The 13,427-nt window shown below is 36.4% G+C and overlaps 1 protein-coding gene and 1 long non-coding RNA gene across 3 annotated transcripts in view; both read right to left on the bottom strand.

Annotated features, from left to right (window-relative positions):
* LOC149221298 (acyl carrier protein 1, chloroplastic-like) overlaps positions 1-13,427 on the bottom strand; it is a 94,769-nt gene that overhangs the window by 25,499 nt on the left and 55,843 nt on the right. The gene's annotated exons all lie outside the window — the stretch shown is intronic.
* LOC149221299 (uncharacterized) lies at positions 7,858-8,763 on the bottom strand. Of its 2 annotated transcripts, none has more exons than XR_016248836.1 (3): positions 8,490-8,763; positions 8,304-8,385; positions 7,858-8,196 (listed from the first exon to the last, which is right to left on the bottom strand). It is a non-coding gene; the product is annotated as an uncharacterized LOC149221299 (long non-coding RNA). The 2 variants fall into 2 exon arrangements; XR_016248835.1 differs by having other exon boundaries at positions 7,862-8,196.

Genomic DNA, 13,427 nt, shown 5'->3' with positions numbered 1-13,427 from the left:
AACGAAGTATCCTATTGGGAAGGAAATGAGTGGTACCTATAGTACTTGCACCAGAACCCGCAGAGGAAGGCGTAGCTTTACGGGATATATTGATTGGTTTTATTAGCTGGGAAAGAATCGATACCATGGCAAGACCAAGGAAACTAGACCAAGGACCAGAGACCAAGGAAAATAGACCCTTTATAGATTGATTAAGTGGTTCTCCTCACTATCATTATATATGAATCTACACTAATGCTTGCTCTAATGCTTGTGCTCTCCGGCGCTATAACGAATGATCATACGATAACCTATGAGAATCTAAGATGATATTGCCCTCAGATGAGAAGATAGATTGATTCGACTGAATAGCCTTTTCACCCGGATAGACTTATGGCTGTTCGTCAACCACTTGACCGCTTCAATTCATTCTGGCTCTACCTTAAAAAGTGCTTGCCGGAGACCGTCCCCATTTCCTAAAGATGAGACCTGCATAAAGATCGGATTTTAGGAATACTAGTGGTTTCGGAGAAGTACCTATCTACCTACCCATCTGAAGGTCTTCTTTCACTTCTCCCCCCTAAGAGTCAATGGGGTGGGTAAGCCCCAGTTTATCCCGGCTACTTTTTGTTGTTCCCAGCATCTCTCCTCTCGATGGCGGCCCTTAAGGTCGAGCAACTAAAGTTCCTCTCCTTATCAGTCGAGCCCCTCCGGTCCTCTCCTTAACAGTCGAGCCTGCTTACGCATCCTCTCCCTCTCCTTAACAGTCGAGTACCTAAAGGTCCTATGGTCGAGCGCCTCCCCCGCCTCCCTTAAAAGGAGAAGGTTTCTAGACAGCATACTGGTAAAAGGATTCTAGTTAAGATGATGGCTTGGCCCTCCAGCGGAATAAAGAGAATATATGCAAATTAGATATAAAAAGGTAAGTAGCAGGGCCCTCCAATGTCCATTGTTCCTTATGCGAGACCCTAATTGGCAACGGTATTTCATAAGAAAGAGCTAAAGAACCTCCCCAACTCTTTACTTATATAAGAAATCTACGCCTCATATCTTAGCTGGTTTTTTGAATGAAAATTGAGCATGTTAAGCACCTTTTACATATGGATTCGCACCTCATATATGAACAGTTCAACCCTACTTTTAACTCATGCTAGCTCAAGATCAGACCAGCACTCCAACTTTTAACAATCATATTATTCTAATACTACTGTATAATTATAAAATTTTAATTATAATATTGTTAATAATTTTTTATTAAAATTAAAAAATATATAATATAAAGTATGTTTTTTTATGGAATTTAATTAAAATAGTTTTGCAATAAAATTATTTTATAAATGCTATAATCTATAGCATTTAATTTATGGTTCGTTATAAACAAATTGTTTATTAAACTATTTGAGTTAAAAACTTTTGGTTCGGAAAATATTATATTAAAATTATATAATTTTTTACATTTTACATATTTAAATATTATATCATCGTTTTAGTGGGAAAATAGAAATAGATGAATCACACCCACTTCAGCAAAATCTTGGACTTGAACTTATAATGTTTATCTAGACTTGAATTTATAATGTTTATTTAGAAACCAATGATATTACAATGTCATATGAGGGTGATATTACTATGTCAGCATGATATTGTCAATGTTATACCATGGTATAGCACGATGATATTCCATGCGCACCAGCTGTCTCGTACTACAGACAAAATTTCTTGAGAGTTCAGGTGAATTGATCATAGGCGTCGATCCTCTCGGGTTAGGATACTATAGTCAGCAATTTTCAGAAGGAGATAAGGGTAATCTCTAGTGTTTTTGTCTCGTAGAGGTTCAGTGAGGGCTTTGTATTCCGCTTCGTAGAGGTAAACAGACCGAAATAGATGAAGCAGGAAATCTGCCGATTGCTCCGTATGTCTTATTTAGAAACCAATGATATTACAAAATCTACCGCAATGTAGGTTGCGGTAGATTTTGTTATATATATTAATCAATAATTTTCTCCTTTGCGTTCCAATGGGGTCATTTTTACTGTGTCGACCTCGCCTTTGGTCTCTGTTCTTCTTATTTTTACCGAACATTTGGGAGCAAAAATTTTGTAATATATGTGGTTCTTAATTCCCTGTGTTCCAGCGATAATTTCCATACTTTTTAATGTTAATATAGTTCGTTCGAACTATTGTTTCTTACTCAATTTTGCATACATGTTTGATTCCATGCTTATGTCAATTTTCTTGCACTTCATAAGTTTTGAATATGTATAAATTTAAAAATGGTTTCATGTATATATACTGTAGCTGTAAAATGATATTCTTTCCTGCCAAATTGCTTTAAATATATGGTTCCATTTTTTTTTTTGTCTATTCAATAGGGCAGTTTGTTGCTCTCTAGGTCAACATGATATTACCAATGTTATACCATGGTATAACATCATGATATTACATGCAATTCTCCCGAGTTGGGTGGGCACCAGCTATCCAGCACTATAGACAGAACTTCGGGAGAGTTTTTTGGACCCGACAGGTGGAACGATCATAGGTGTTGAACCTCTAGGGTTAGGATCTAATGGTCAACAATTTTCAGAATGAGATAAGGGTAATCTTTAGGGTTTTGTCTCGCATTGTAATGCTCAATTTCCCGAGAAACCATGACCACTCTGAAGCGAAAAATGAAGCAAATTGTTCCAACGACAATTTACATACATTTTAATGTTAATACAGTTCGCTCGAACTATTAGTTCTTACTCAGTTTTGCATGCAGCTTTTCTTTTCATGCTTATGTTAATTTTCTTGTAGTTCATAAGTTATGAATATGTATAAATTTTAAAAAGGGTTTCTTGAATATATACTGTGGTCGTTTGTTGTTTTCACTTAAATTAGAAGATCGCTTTAGGATTTCCCCCCGCTGAACAAATACTGACGCCTTGCCCAAGAACTAACTTAAAACTTGTGTCATAGCAAGTTTGTTGATTCAAACAATTTAACAAACAATTTTGTTGACTCAAATTTTATTATTATTGAATACATCTAGATTTATCATTATATTGTTGGGATAGTTGATCATTATATTGTTGGGATAGCTTTAATATAATCTAGGTTTAGCTTTATTATTATTGAATACATCAGGGTGCCAAGAAGAAAACTGAGGATCCGCCACACGGGAAAGTTAACAATTTTCATGCTTTAGTTGCAATTACTTCTTCTCTTGATGCATGGATTATAGATTCTGGTGCATCACATCATATGGCTGCTGCAAAAGAAGTCTATTCCTCTTTGGATGCATGCCAAGGACCTCCCATCCTCATGGGAGATGACTCACCTATTGAGGTCACCGAAAAAAGGTAGAGTGGAACTTTTACACGGAAGCTTTGAAGATGTGCTTCATGTTCCAAAACTTTCGGAAAACCTGCTTTCAGTTTATCAGATCACTCATTCCGACACCGGAAAGAGAGTGGAATTCACTCCAGATGTAGTGAACATATCTGATCTACATAGCAGCGCCAAAATTGCAACTGGTGAGGTAAACAATGGAGCCAGACTGTATGCATTTTCTGAATTTATTGAATCTGAATCCTCCTTATTGCTTACACATGTTGATGATAGTAGTAGGCTTTGGCACGAGAGGTTTTCTCACTTAAATTACAGGTATATGCAGCAGCTAAGCAAGAATGAGATGGTGGAAGGCTTGTCAAATATTGTTTCTCCAAAGGAGTTTGTGAAGGGTGTGTTCTTGGCAAACATCCCAGAGAAAAGTTTGACACCGACAAGACTCACAGAGCATCCTCTCCTCTAGATCTGATCCATAGTGATCTCATGGGGCCTTTTCCTCATCCTTCCATCAACAAAGCAAGGTATGTGCTTACATTTATTGATGATTTCTCACGGTATACTTGGGTGTATCTTCTCAGGAACAAATCTAAAGTTTTTGAGCACTTTGAAGATTTCAAAGCACTAGTTGAGACACAGTCAAAGAGAAAGATCAAAGCCCTCCAAACAAACAATGGGGGGGAATATGTTAACACAGCACTTCAGAACCTTTGCCTTCAGTCCGGCATACAGTTGCAATACACAGTTCCATACACTCCGCAACAGAACGGAGTTGCTGAGAGAAAGAACCGATCTCTCAAAGAGATGGCTTCCTGCGTGTTGCATGCCAAGTCACTGCCTCATAAGCTCTAGGCCGAAGCACTCAATTGTGCTAACTACATCCAGAACAAATCTCCTCATAGGTCTGTCAAGGATCAGACCCCCTTTGAGGCTTGGAGCGACACTAAACTAGAGGTCACTCACCTCCGTGTTTTCGGCTCTCGAGCATGGACCCAGATCCCCTCTGAAAAGAGGAAAGCTCTTGATCCACAGAGCATTGAGTGCATCTTTGTTGGATACCCTGATGGTGTGAAGGGATATCGACTCCTGATTCCCTCTACGGACAAGCTCATCATTGAGCGAAGTGTCAAATTTGAGGAAAGTCTCTTGCATGCACCTCAAGCGCCGCATGCAGATACTTTTTATCTACCTCATGTCCGAGATGATGACTTAGTGCACTCAGATGTAGATTCAGATCACGCAGATGCCGAGGAAGAGCATGCAGTTTCAAAGACAGAGTCTTCAGATACAAATCTATTGCATGCAAATGATGATCCACATCCAAGCCCAGATCAGGCTTCCAACAGTGAATCATATTCCCCTGTCATAAATCAGAGAACAAGGAGCTTACGTGAGATATATGCACAAGACCAACCAGCTACTAGAAATGGTCTTGTGGGGGATAATTCTGATCTGCAAAGGACTAGCTCAGAGTTTATTGAGCCTCCTCTTGTACTCACTGCCACTGAACCATCGCCCTCCTGGCATTGTCATTTGGTTCAGTATTTTGATCCACAGTCTTATGCTGAGGCTGCTGGGCATCCATCTTGGGAGTCAGCCATGGAGGAGGAGTATAACTCCCTCCTCGAGAACCAGACTTGGGATCTGGTCCCCCTTCCTTCAGGAAGGAAACTTGTCCGATGCAAATGGGTCTACAGGACCAAGAGTGCTGCAGATGGGCAAATCACCAGACGGAAAGCAAGGCTAGTAGCCAAAGGCTTCCAACAAGTGCATGGCATTGATTATGACGAGACCTTTGCTCCAGTAGCAAAGATGGATTCCATACGCCTTACACTTGCCATTGCGGCTACCCAGCGGTGGGAAGTCCATCAGATGGATGGGAAGAATGCCTTTCTTCACGGAGACCTATCTGAGGAGATCTACATGGAGCAGCCACATGGTTTCATTCAGGATTCATCTTTGGTCTGCAGACTGAAGAATTCTCTCTACGGCCTTAAGTAGGCCCCGAGAGCTTGGTACGCGAAGATGGGTTATTTTCTCTTATCACAAAACTTTGAAAGATGTAAGTCTGATCCGAACGTTTACATGCTTAGGACACATGATTCTCTTCTTATCTTAGTTTTGTATGTAGATGATCTCCTAATCACTGGCAGCTCGGCTTCAGCCATTGCTACAGTCAAGAAGGCCTTGCATGATAGGTTCTTGATGACGGACATGGGTCCACTACACTTCTTTCTTGGTCTTGAGATTAGTCAGAATGCCACAGGCATCAAACTCTCTCAGGCTAAGTATGCACGGGATCTCCTCGAGAGACTTCGCATGACTGACTGCAAGCCAGCACTGACTCCTTTTCTGTCTGGGGTCCGCCTTAAGGATGGAGGTGACACTCCATTAGTTGACAGCACTCTCTACCGACAGCTTGTGGGGAGCTTATTGTACCTCACCCACTCCAGACCAGATCTCTCATATGCAGTAGGGGCAGTTTCCAGATACATGCAGGAGCCGCATGAGCTACACTGGAATGCTGCCAAGCGCATCCTCCGATATGTGCAGGGCACCATCACCTTCGGGATTCACTATGCAGCAGGCACTGCATTGAATCTCCTTGGCTTCACAGATTCTGATTGGGCAGGAGACAACATTGATCGAAAGTCCACCTCCGGATATTCACTAAGTCTAGGATTTGGCCCTATCTGTTGGTCGAGCAAGAAGCAGGCTGCTATTGCTCTCTCTTCAGCTGAGGCTGAGTACCGAGGAGTAGTCAACATCACCATTCAAGCTCTGTGGCTACAACACTTCCTCACTGAGTTGGGCGTCCAGTTCCACCAGCCCATTGTCATCTGTTGTGACAACCAAACCACTCTCAAATTTTGCAGGGATCCAGTGCAGCGGTAGCGAACGAAGCACATAGAGATCCATATGCACTACATCAGAGACTTAGCACATGATCGGGTCATTGATTTACAGTTCTGTCCTTCAGCAGAACAGACTACAGACATCTTCACCAAGACATTCACTGAGCAAAAGTTTCGCTCTTTGCGCGATCGTCTTGCAGTGAAGGACACGATTGCTTAGCAATTGTATTTTTCTTCCTCTTTTCTTTTGATTACATTGTATTTTGAGGGGGGGTTTTCCCACGAGGTTTTCCCTCTTTCCTCAATTTTAGTACAAGTTGCACTGTATTTTGGGTGACCTTTGGCCTTAGTTGCCAGGGCCCATTTTCTATTTTTCCCCATAGTAGTGTTCAGTGGGGGTGTTGGAACTACTACACACTTACATGCAGACTCTTAGTTAGAGCATGGGACTGCATGCAAGATTCCTTTTGCATGTTGGAACTACTACACACCTACATGCGGACTCTTAGTTAGAGCATGGGATTGCATGTAAGATTCCTTTTGCATGATTTACTCCTTGATTTGCTCCTTCTTTAACTCCGCAACTGACTAGTTATCTCCAGAACTTCTTGTAGGTGTTGAGACTTCTCATTGATCACCACTAAAGTGTATTACCTTGGGATCTTCACCCAGTGATGCTATATCATGAGCATTGTAACATATTTTCGAATGTATCTTTCTTTTCTTCTTTCGATTTTCTTTTAGTGTTTTTGCTCTGCAAAGGTATGTGTTCAACCTTTACTAGCTAAATTCATCTGTACAGGTTTTCTAACACATTTACATGGATAAGACAGCATATCTATTTGCTGTAAAATAAAACCAACAAAACAAAAGAAAAATTACAAAAACAAAACAAAAGAAATAAACAACAACACATAAACAAAGAAACAATAACAACCAAAAAAAACTTGCATCTGTATTGTAATTAGTATTTCCATCTGCATATGGGTTTTGCTATATATATATATATTTAAACCAGAAAACATACCCAGTAAATCAGAACTAGGGCGTCGGGCAAGAGAGCAAATTTCCTCAGGCAAGCAGTAAACGGAAACAATCTATGACAGCGCGCTGAGGATCTAGGGTGGAAAATTCAGGTTTTCTTTTGTTCCAAGTGTTATCAAGATTTACGTGAGGTGATTACCTCCGTGTGGGAACTTAATTGTCTTAGCGTATGAATTTCACATGCCTAGGCCGCAAAGCTGCCCCAGGAAGCCGGCAAGGGTGGGAAGGCTGTAAGCTTGAAGGAACTTACAATCTGCCCTATCACCGCCGCAGTACGTCGGGACTTCGGACCATGGGGTAAAAGGGTTTCAGGCATGTATGGTAATGGGTCAAATCCTCTTAAACAGATAAGGAAGACATGACACATGCATCGCCGTGGTGAGAATTGTAACCATTGAGCCATGTAAATAAAGATTATCCAAATAGAAAGCCAGAAATTTCCAAAACCATTTGATGGAAAACCGGAATTCATAAAATTAAAAGACTGAAGGGAAAACCTATAACAGGAAGCCGTGTAACGGTACTTTCCTTGACATGATTAACATTAAGTTTTCATAAAATCTATCCAATGAAAACGACAGACAAATGAAGCAGTAACCCTGAGGAAAAAACAAGATATCTATCCTTCAATTGGTAGTATGTAGAATGAAATGTACTCCATATATTTACAAATGTCGCGAATGAGCAGTAAGCGCTTATGCGCATACAATAAGAGTATTCACATACATATAAGACGAGCCGAGAACTATAGTTGGCCTAGTAAAAACAGGCATTATTCCCACAATAAATACAGTGCGGAGCTGCTCCTAAACCATGCCTATTAACATTTACCAAGAAATGTAAAACCCTGAAATTTCTTGTAACAAAAGAGCTCTTGCGCTGGCCAGCAAAAGCTGTAGCCGGAGAAACTCCCGTACCTGGGAATGGAAATGGCAGAAATGGGGTTTATGCCTAATCCAAGCTAGCCACCGAGCTAGGGATGGCGCCCCGCCTGAAATAACAAAAGGATAGACAAACAAATAAACTCAGGTAGGTACTAGGCACGCGGCAGTCAGTGATATCTGCATAAGAGAATTAACTTAGCTTATCATAACTTACCTGTAGAAATCCCCAGCGGGAGTGAGTGCGGCAATGTTTTCTTTAGTAGTTTTGCTGGCTGACTCATAACCGAAGCCTGTCGCTGCATTATACGAATCACATTAGAAGCTTAAAAAAAAACAGAACAAAGGTAAAAGAATTATATAACAAAGGCAGCAGAAAATTCATAACCCTGTTCGCTCTTACCTGAGGAGCTTTGTACCAATCGCGGGTAGTTGTTCAGAGCCTGCAAGTCGCCTCCGGGACAAGGGCGGACAGAGAAAACTAAACAAACCCTCCGGGTGGGAAGAACGACTAACCCAAATGAGCCGATTTCGAGGCCAGCTGCAGAATAGGTTGGTAAGCCGCGAATATGCTACATCCATTCACCGTCGGATTGACTGAGGTAACGCCCCTCCGTCGATTCAGCGAGATTTACCATGTAGAGTAGAAGGTAGGACGTGCCTGCAGGCCTCGTACAGCAAGGGGCTAGGCAACAATTAATTCCCGCTTGGAGTGTTCTTGCATCAGGTTTATGATGCATCAAATGCCAGCAGTACCATATTAATGTAGGCGGTGGAATGAGTTCATAAATCTTTGGGAAATTCATAGCAATAAGGATTTTATTAAATGTCAATCCGCAGATTTTAAATATATATGTGTGTAAATTTTTTTTTTACGTGTGGAGACATTGCAATCGGTTTATTCTACAAATAAATGCTTTTTCATGACTCCATGTGCGCTATTTAAGAATAAAGAAGATATAACTTCAATCTTTAAAAATGCCTTCAATGTTTGCGCTATTTAAGATATAAAGATATGCTTTAAAAGTAAAGAAGATAAAGAATAAAGGAGACCTAACTTCAATGTTTGCGCTGTTTAAGATAGAAAGATATGCTTTAAATGTAAATATGACTTTAACATTTAAAAGTAATCAGATTAGGAAGGCTAGTTATTATCATATTTTTAACTACCACTAGATATTGCCATTTCTGATTGGGTCATGGGTTCGATCCACATTGACTGATGCTGAATGCATTTTAGCAAACAAGAAACCAAACAATACCTCCATTACAGATCAAATAAAAGGTTCAGAAACTCCAAGAAACCATGCAGAATTTGAAACAGAAGGTTCTAAACTTCATGAAACTACGGATAATTTGAATAAAAATAGAACTCCATATATGATGTATATGTATTCTAATTCTTCAATTATTTAAGAATGTGGTTAACAAAATTCCTGCCTGGTTTTGGTGGGCGGATGGAATGAGAGTAGCCCCGATCCTGATCGAACTCGTCAAAGTAGTTGCCATGAATCTTCAGATATAAAAATCACAATATGAAAGTAATGAAAATAGAATCCCTGCAAAATCAGATACAAAGAACAGGAATTGCACTTCAAGAAAATGAACAGAACCAAGGACTAGCCAGAGAAGCTCAGACACTTCAGAGGTGAACTCGTTTGAGCTGCTCGTTACATGAATTCAATATATACACACGCAGGCTTTTTCTGTCTTCATTTATTGCTGTTGGAGAGCGTTGCTGTCAGAGCGTTGGTGAGCCAACATGACAGTACCTATTCTCAGTGAATTGTCTATATAATTAGTATAGATTTACTTTAATTAAGGATTAAATTTCAAATTTGTATTTTAATTAAGGATTAAATCTCAAACTTGAAAATATTTACAAATAAGAGATTTAATTCTTTTTGGTACTTGGTAAATATGTAATTAAGATAAATCTATAGTGGTAATTTTTCATTGTTTATATTATATTTTTGAATATTTTACCATTATTAATATTTTACATTAAAAATTAAATCAATTACACATTTTTCTTTTTTAACCAGTGACTACATTATTTTATCTTTAATTACTTTTTCTTTTGAGCATTGAGATATTTTACTAAGGTAAACATTAATACATACATAATAGAAAAAGACAGAGTTCATAGTGAAATATATATATATATATATATATATTACTTTATCTCTATAAAATTATATTATTTAAGATAGACATGGAAATATTTTATTTATTATTTGAAGAGTGAAAGTGAAATATCAAAGAACTAAGTATAAGAAAGTGAAACACTCGATTGTAAAATGAGTATCTTGTAGATTTTTAATTGTTTATTTATATGGTTATTTAATTTTTGTTTTTTGTTTTGGTTGACATTAGCCAAATTTATTTTTATTATTTTTGAGTACAATTACATACTTACATGTAGCATGAGCCTCTCCGTGATTTCTAATTATTTATTTATATGGTTATTTAATTTTTGTATTTTTTTGTTTTGGTTGACATTAGCAAAAAATATTTTTATTATTTCTTGAGGACTTGACATACTTACACGTCCCTCATACTAGACTGTAGAATAAGTCTCTCTTCTATTTTTACTTATTTATTTATATGGCTATTTAATTTTTGTTTTTATTTTATTTTGGTTGACATTGGTTAAAATTATTTTTATTATTTTTGGAGGACGTGACATACTTACACCAGCTTATATGAATATAATTCTGGTATTTTTATAGCTAAAAAAATTCATTTAAACAATTTAATATTCATAATTTAAAAAATGGTAATTAAACTAATTGTAATATTGTAATTCTGACCACTAAGATTTTTAACATTTTAACAATCCATTTAAAAAAAATTCAAATAATTCTCTAAAAGTAATTATGTTCAAAGTTATATAATTGCAAGGGTTAAACATGGTATAGTTATTATTACTAGCACAACTACATTAATAAGTGGTTGATAAACACATATAGGCCTATATCAACAACATTTATAAATACACATTAATATAGAATATTGTATATGAACTTATACATTTATATGAACTTCGCTATATACAATGCATTGAAATGTACATTAATGTACTTAACTATATATACACTATTATGTATATTAATGTACTTAATTACATATACATTTCTATTATGCACACTAATGTATATTAATGTATATATGTATGGTAATGTTTACACGTGACAAGAACTTATACATTTATATGAACTTATCTATATACAATGTGTACCAATGTACATTAATGTACTTAACTATATATACAATATTGTGTATATTAATGTACTTAAATACATCTACATTACTATTATGTGCACTAATGTATATTAAAGTATAGATGTATAGTAATGTTTAGTTATGGCAACTACAATGACAAGGGACATTATTGCACTATGAAAAACATAATAAATTTAAAGTAGGGTTTAACATTATTCCCTTGAGTTTTTGCTAGAAAACCAATGTATTATAATACGAAGTGAAATACAAACCAAAGGGGTTTGTGAATGTCTAGCATTAAAAACCCAAGGGATAAAAGGGTTAATAGCATTATAAACCAAAGAGAAAAAGATTATAAACCCAAGGTATATAAATCCCACTTGATAAATATTATAAACCCTTAAATGAACATGTAAAGCCTTAAATATTCACACAATCCTTCATAGAATAAGAAATGTTGGCTTGATAATACATTGGGGTTAATAAGCCGAAGGGGTTAATAAAAACCCCATAGGTTTACAATATCAATCCCTTCACTCACCACTATTATTATTAATAAATATTATTGACCCAAGTGATTAATTCTACAACCCATATGTTTTGTGTACAGAAGGAAATAATATTATAAAACCAAACTATCTAAACCCTTGGATAAATATTATAAAACCAAACAAATAATAAACCTAAAGGATCAAAACCAAAAACCGAAGAGATTATAAATCCAAGGAATAATACGAAACCCAATCAAAAATATCATAAACCCAAGACATAAATACTAAAACCATTAAATAAACATGTTTGACAAGAGTTCAACACGGTAGATTTAGGACCAAAGAAGCCCTTTTACAATGCAAAGCTCGACTATGGTTGGCTACATTTGGGAAAAACTTTACCAAAATGCGACATCAGACAATGGTTTACCATGGGTGATTTTTCTATTGAGACAATCTTTGTCATTATGCAACATTGAACCATGGTTGATAATGTAATTTGTACAAAGAGACAATGATTTCATTACATCCAACACACACATATGCTCATCAATAAAACAAGGATGGAAGCCATGTTTCTTATCTAGTCTTTTGCAAATATATGAAACAAAACTTATGGTTGCAACAATAGATTTGATCATTTTAATGTAATAATTTCCATCATGGTTGTCCATAAATGCATTTCAATGAAAGAAAGACTTAATAAAAATTAGTACATAAAGAGAGAAAGAAACAAATATATAGAAACATAAAATAGTTTGAGTTTTTTCATTTTTGTATTTTCTTTTATTGCCCAAAAAACAATTTATTTAACATAAATCTAATACAATTCAAAGTAAGGAGAGAAGAAAGAAAAAACGATGTTATAATTATAAAACCAAGGTATATAAGCCCTTATATATTGTCTTTAAAAGGCATAAAAAAATTAATGGTAAAAAATGTAATAGCATTACAAAAAATGAGAAAAGATAGAATAAACAGGTCAAATGTAATCAATCAAACAACCAAAACACCACCAACAAATCAAAGACCCATGCAATATCATCCAAACACTCAATTTACTAACTTTATCAATCAAAACATATATTCAAATTGCGAGTAAGAAAGACAAAGAAATTATCAAGCCGCACAAAAAATATGCAAAGAACAACAACAATTATATAGAACTAATCATCTTTTTCTCAAAGGCATGAAAAACCACTAAACGTTCGAACAATATTATACCCTTACCCTTCGAATATGAATTGTAACATTAATAAACAAAACAAATTGATAATATAAACCAAGTTATATTAACCGTAAGATAAATATTACAAATGCAAAGAAATATTAAACAAAAGGGATTAATACAAAAACACAAGACATTGTAAACCGAAGGGAATTATATTAAACTAAAGAGACAAAGATTACAGACCCAAGGTATATGAACCCCAAGACGCACTTGACTTTTTTCCAAACATTCAATATGACAACTTTAACAAAAAAAACAAAACTAATAACTAAATCATGGTACGAAAAAACAAAAACCATAAATAGAATTTCCAACCACTCGGCCACACCAGTGAACTCAGTTTCAGATAAAAAACCTCAAAATGACATAGGCTTCAATCACTCCTCCTTTTTTT

This window comes from Pinus tabuliformis, chromosome Q (genome assembly GCF_031772625.1).
Source record: "Pinus tabuliformis cultivar Carrire ecotype Pingquan chromosome Q, CPIR1, whole genome shotgun sequence".
NCBI lineage: Eukaryota > Viridiplantae > Streptophyta > Pinopsida > Pinales > Pinaceae > Pinus > Pinus tabuliformis.
The sequence above is the reverse complement of the archived record's forward strand: the minus strand, read 5'-3'. Positions and strand labels throughout refer to the sequence as shown.